Source organism: Solanum lycopersicum, chromosome 10 (genome assembly GCF_036512215.1).
Source record: "Solanum lycopersicum chromosome 10, SLM_r2.1".
Classification (NCBI taxonomy): Eukaryota; Viridiplantae; Streptophyta; class Magnoliopsida; order Solanales; family Solanaceae; genus Solanum; species Solanum lycopersicum.
The window spans coordinates 43,072,518-43,079,459 of record NC_090809.1 but is presented as its reverse complement, the minus strand read 5'-3'; the positions used below and the strand labels follow the sequence as shown (position 1 = coordinate 43,079,459).

Sequence of the window (6,942 nt, the reverse complement as noted above, 5' to 3'; positions counted from 1 at the left end):
GAGAGATAAACCAAGTGGCAGATGGACAAATTTGGTGCCAGGCATGAGGGAAGTCATATCTTTCAACACTGGCAGAAGATCCCCAACAGTTCCAGAGGAGCCTATAACCTGGACAAAGCTCAATTACCTAGTATGAGAATTAAAAATGACAACACCAACTACTTTGTTAGTTAATTAGTTTACTATTGTATATATTGCTAGTCATGGAACTTGCAACTTTTGTTGAGTTCCTTTGAACTCAATGGTGCATCAAGATGTAAGCTTTTGCTGGAAGAAATAAGATGCATATCCATTCATGGATGTAATTTATTTTAAAAAATAATAATTAAAAAAAGATGGTGGAGAAGAACATTCAAGAAATTGTGACTACATTAACTAAATGAAATAGTAAAAAAGACTTGCTTATAATAAAATGTTAGGAATAGTAAAGAAAAAAAACTCAAAGAAGCAAGCTTATGTCAATCCAGAGAAACAAATGAGTACATTAATGTCTTGCAAGAATGAAATTAAAGACGGTCACCAGAAAACCACCTATCAACCATGGGCAGGCATTGTTCCAGCTTGTATACAGGAGCTATATGACCCTCACCCTAAATAAATCAATTCAAGGAAGATTAAGATGCAATGATGTTAGTTTAATGTTGTTGCGCTAGGGAATAGTCCTTACCTTAACAGTTGCATATGTCAACTCATAATCATTTTGTAAATACTTCACTTTGTATCTACATAAACAAAGTATCAAGAAACATTGTACGTATACAAAGTATTAGAAAAATCAACAAATATCGGGTGAGTAAAAAATGCATTAGAGATGGAGGAACCAACCCTGCAACTTTAGCGTCAACAAACCAAGGCTCCCAATCATCTGCAATTGGCAGTTTCAAAGTGTCTATCCATTCTTACGTGCTCAAATGAGGAACAACCATTTCATGATCACCACTGTCAAATAAAAAATTACCAAACAGTTTCTTCTAATAGTTGATTATTTTTCTTAAGCTAGAACATTCAAGTTCATACGTCTTGTTTCTTTTTCTTTTGGTTTTCTCCATTATGTTGTGATTAGTAAAACACAAATTAGTGACTAATTTATTAAGGTCACTTTGAAGAACAATGTAATATAAAGAGGAAGAATAGCTATCTTGGGGTAATACCTATATATAAGTGCTCGATGGGATTTGCTGGTGGGATGTCGATGATCATCAATGACACTAGGGACATTATACACATATGATTCGGTTCTGTCCTTACCTTTATAATACATGATTTCATTGCATTTCACCCACTCCAAAGTCATTCCCTGGTAATTTTACATTCAAAAATCTACTTCAAGCGGCCATCATTGGATATAGAGTTATGGAAACTAGGAATAAAATTGTATTTACATACCTCACGAATGTTTAGTGCTTTCTGGACAACTTTATCATTTGCCCAAACATAAGAGTATATGTAATTATTTTCCTGGTTTTGGTGTTTAAAAAGATAAACCAACAAAATTAACACAATACATGATACTAAGAAGGCCTTGTTAAGTCGGAGAAACAGAGACTTACTTAACAACATGGTCCTGCAAATGGAAATACTGACTAGCCACTTGTAGGAGTTTCTCGGAGAATGCTCAAAAAAGATTCAAGGTCACACCAAGGTTGTAAAATATGTGCCAATCGTATGTTCTTGAGACACTAGTTACATGCAATGCTAGACTATTTAAGCATACTTGAACTTTGAAAATATCTTAATGTTTTATAAGTGCAGAATTCCATCCCTTGCCTTTGTAACTTTCTGAAGATCATATAGACATAATATATTATGTGGATCAACATCAAAGTAACTGCCGTTGCAATTTGTTTTAGCGGATTACACAGTAACATAAGGAAGATTAGTTGCAGAATAAATTTCTAGTTGAACTACGAAAGAAGTTAATTATTTTAATTCAAGGACTTCACTCTGTTAGCATAGCTGTGGCAGGACTTCAATTTGCTTCAGAATTTCTAGTTGAACTACTAACGAAGTCAATAGCTAATTATTAAATAGAAGTTAATTTCCCAAACGTAGAGTATAGAACATAAGGTATTAGATACCAGATAGATCTTCTCTGAAATAAGTCCCATACGATGAGCGTATTTGATTCTAGCATTGGAGTTGTTGTATCTACCTGTTAGAGCATTGCCTTCAATGTATTTGTTAGACCCGTAAACTATTTGATCTAACTACGTGCAGACATATCAAGGAATTGGGCATTGGTCTTGACATGAATGAAGGGAAAATAGTGCAACACATGTTCAAGGTGCTTGGGTGTTGGCAAGGCAACTTGAACATGCAAGTCTTATGTGTGGGCTAGAGTCATCGGCAAGGTATCCTGTTGGCTTGAAAAGGCAAAGTTGTGAAGACTTGACAATGGCAAGAACTAAGGCATTTCACGTGAATTGCTTAAATAAAACTATGTTTTGAAGGACAAGTAAAATATTCTATGTGTTGGAAGCTGGCTGAAATATTCTAAGTGTTGGAATGTAGCCTGAAATATTCTAAGTGTTAGAATATTAATATTTCATGTGGATAAGGATGTAATTTGAATTAGATTCTATCTGTTAGAAATATAGTTGTTGGAAACTTAGTTTGAATCCTGTGATGACAAGCATCAGACAAGTGTCATTTTAACTTCCGTACGTAACTGCCATGTGCAGAAATTTTATTAAGGGTAGAAATTTCTTTTAAGGCATAGAGTGTGTTTCTGGACTTAGACAAATTCGTGAAGCCTTCCCTTTTTATTAATTATCATATTAATAAAGGTTGGGACTAGTTCCTGTATATTCTGTTAGTTGTTTAACTTTGTTGTTAAGGTATTTCTATACTTAGTCAACTTTGTAGGTGTAAGATAGGTTGAGTGTTGCAGGCGTTTGCAAGACTGCCTATCGTGGTGTTTGTTAAAAATAAATCGACCCTCTTTCAATTGGTATTAGAGCACGGTTGAAAAATGGTGAAAAACACAGAACTGTGGGAATTGGAACGAAAAATTGAAGCATTCGTTGGGTTTACAGATGATACTTTGGGAGACCCTTAGTTTGTGGATTTGTTGACACAAGTCATTGATTTGAGACCTAATGCTGAGAAAGTTCAGTGGGAGATTGGCGTATATCGACAGAATGTTGATAAACACATCACTGAAATCTTGAATTTTCGTACCACAACTACACAACAACTTGTGGGACTGCAGAAGGAAAATGAAAACCTTCGGGCAAAGATCGTTGTAGTGTGTCGGGATGTGGCTACGTTGAGTTCAAATCGTGTTGAATCATCTAAGATTAAAATTGCAGAACCTAAAGCCTTTAGTGGTGCAAGAAGTGCTAAAGAACTGGAAAACTTCATTTGGGACATGGAATAGTTTTTACTGCTACAAGGGTGCCTGACGCTAGCAAGTTAAACATTACCACAATGTACTTGACGGGTGATGCTAAACTTAAGTGTTGGTCATCCTAGAATTAATACGTGCGATAAATTAATAAATGAAATGTGTGATCAATTGTTCCTAGCAACGCCTGTTGGCTTGCATAGGATAAGTTGAAAAGGCTAAGGAAGACAGGTTCGGTGAGGGAATACATTAAAGAATTTACCCTGTGATGTTAGACATTCAAAACATGTCTGATGCGGATAAATTACACAACTTCATTTCGGGTATGCAAGGCTGGGCTCAAAACGAACTTCGGAGGCAGAAAGTTAAAGATCTGCATGGCGCAATTGCTGCTGCAGATTCGTTGGTTGATTTCCAGACAACTCGTTCTTTGACGGATGTTCCCTCTACTTCAAAAACTAAGAAAAAGAATGAAAATAAAGGGGAATGGAAAAAGGATAGTCGTAAGGACTGTACAAATGACAAAGGAAAGGCGCAAATGAAGGATGGACAAGATAAACCAAAGAACAAAGATGGTAATTCTAAGGGTTGTGGGACTTGTGGCGGTCCTCATTTGGCCAAGTCTTGTCCGAACCAAGAAAAAGTAAATGCTTTGCTTGCTGGAAATATGAATCAAAGCAATAAAGATGAGGAAACTGTGGCTGCAATGGCAAACCCATTGAGATTGTCCTTCGACCATATTGCGGGGGTTAATAGTGTTGGAGAAACATCTAGTAATTCGAATCCTCATGCTTCCCTAATTCATATAGAAATGACAGTGAAAGAACAACGTGTGATGGAAATGGTTGATACAGAAGCCACTCTTACGTTTGTAGATGTGAAAATTGCTACAAAATTGGGGCTGAAGTTGTCTAAAAGCCCTTCCTACGTCAAAATAGTCAATGCTAAGGCACATGCCATTGTGGGTATGGCTTATGGTGTGTCTATGTCAACTGAAAAAATTGGGTGGGAAAACATAATTTGATGGTGATGCCTCTTGGTGAATTTGAGATCATAATTGGGATTGATTTTCTAAGAAAATTCAAGTTTGTTCTATTTCCTCACTTAGATGAAGTGATGATCATGAATGGAAGCAATGCTGGATTTCTTAAAGAAGTTAATCCATTTGGGAACATTAATAAAGTTGCAAACAATAAAGACAAGGGAATGTTCTTGTCTGCTATGTGAATCGACAAAGGGTTGAAGAAGGGTGATGACACTATACTTGCTGCCTTGGTTGAAGTGAAACCTGATGTTAAGATGAAATTACCTGATTGTTTTGTTGAATCGCTTAAACAGTATGTTGATGTTATGCTGCCTAAATTACAAAAGAATTTACCACCAATGAGGGATATCGATCATAAAATTGAGTTGTTTCCTTGTACGGTTGCTCCTGCACAGGCTCCTTATCGTATGGCTCATAAGGAATTGGCTAAATTGCACAAACAATTGAACGATTTGTTGGATGTGGGATTGATTCAGCCATCTAAGGCTCCACATGGTGCCGATGTTTTATTTAAAAAGAAACAGGATGGGACGATGCGAATGTGTGTAGACTACAGGGCGCTAAACAAGGAAACTGTAAAGAACAAGTATCCAGTTCCATTAGTGCAGGATTTGATGGACAGGTTGAGTAAGGCATGCTGGTTCACAAAACTTGATCTTAGGGCAGGCTATTGGCAAGTTAGGATAGCAGAAGGTGATGAACCAAAAAAAACATGTGTAACTAGATATGGTTCATATGAATTCCTTGTAATGCCATTTGGGTTGACTAATGCTCCAGCAACATTTTGCAACTTAATGAATAATGTACTGTTTGACTATCCTGATGACTTTGTTGTTGTCTATCTAGATGATATTGTCATTAATAGTCGAACATTGGAGGAACATGTTAATCACTTAAGTTTGGTTCTGTCTCAGTTGAGAAAATACACACTTTATGTTAAGATGGAAAAAAGTGAGTTTGCTCAACATAAGATAAAATTTTTAGGGCATCTTGTTATTAAAAACCAAGTTCGAATGGATCCTAAGAAAGTGCAAGCCATTGTTGATTGGCAGAAACCTCATCATATGAAGGATTTGAGGTCGTTTCTTGGCTTGGCTAACTATTACAGAAAATTCATTGCTGGTTACTCAAAAAGGGCAGCGGCTTTAACAGACTTGTTGAAGAAGGATATAAAGTGGGTTTGGTCTGAACGATGTGATGAAGCATTTTCGAATTTGAAAAATGCTATTGCATCTGAACCAATACTTAAATTACTTGATTTTGAGTTACCATTTGAAGTGCACACTGATGCGCCAAACAAAGCAATTGGTGGTGTATTAGTGCAGGAAGGTCATCATGTGGCCTTTGAAAGTAGGAAATTGAATGATGCTGAACGGAGATACTCAACACATGAAAAAGAGATGGTTGCGGTGGTACACTGTCTAGGTTTGGAGAGTTTATCTCCTGGGTACTCAATTTGTAGTAAGAACTGATAATTTAGCAAATACATTTTTCAAGACATAGAAAAAGTCAAGTCCTAAACAAGCACGGTGGCAAGAATTCCTGGCAGAATATGATTTCGTGCGGGAACATAAACCAGGAAAACACAACCAGGTTGTTGATCCGCTGAGTAGAAAAGAAGTATTTGTTGCAGTATATTTAATTTCAAAACTCGAAACTGATTTCTATGATAGAATCAGGTTGTGTGCTGCAAATGATTCATTGTATGTTAAATGGATGGGTCAAGTGCAAGATGGCACAATGAGATGGTATTGGATCGAGGACGATCTGCTCTATTTTAAAGGGGGGAGAATTGTTGTACCAAATCAGGGTGGACTGCGCAAAGACTTAGTGAAAGAGGCGCATTATTCTGCTTGGGCTGGACATCCAGGTGTTGAAAGGATGTTAGCCTTACTGTCTCATGTTTATTTTTGGCCAAAGATGGAAGACGATATAGAGCCATACATCAAGACTTGTCATGTTTGTCAAGTTGACAAGACTGAACGTAAAAAGGAAGCAGGTTTGTTGCAACCTTTGTTTGTTCCTGAAAGGTCGTGGCTATCAGTAAGCATGGATTTCATTTCTGGATTCCCTAAGGTAGACGGCAAAGCATCTATCATGGTGGTAGTTTATAGGTTTTCAAAATATTCTGTTTTTGTTGCTACACCTGAACTATGTTCATCTGAAATTGCCGTTGATTTGTTCTACAAATATGTGGTTAAGTATTTTGGTGTTCCGACTGACATCGGGAGTGATAGAGATACAAGGTTCACTGGTAGATTTTGGACAGCTTTGTTCAATATAATGGGAACTGAGTTATAATTTTCTACTGCGAATCATCCACAAACATATAGACAGACAGAAAGAATTAATCACTTGTTGGAAGAATACTTGAGGCACTATGTGACAGCAAGTGAACGGAATTGGGTGACATTGTTAGACACTGCGCAGTTCTGCTATAATTTGCACAAGTTGTCTGCAACAGAAATGATCCCTTTTGAAATTGTTTTAGGCAAACAGCCTATGACGCCACTAGATGTTGCCAAATCTAAAAATCAGGGAAAGTGTCCAG

At 36.9% G+C, this 6,942-nt stretch overlaps 1 pseudogene; it reads right to left on the bottom strand.

Moving 5' to 3' along the window:
- Positions 1 to 444: 444 nt before the first annotated feature.
- Positions 445 to 3,363, bottom strand: LOC101262671 (putative serine carboxypeptidase-like 52; annotated as a pseudogene).
- Positions 3,364 to 6,942: the final 3,579 nt, after the last annotated feature.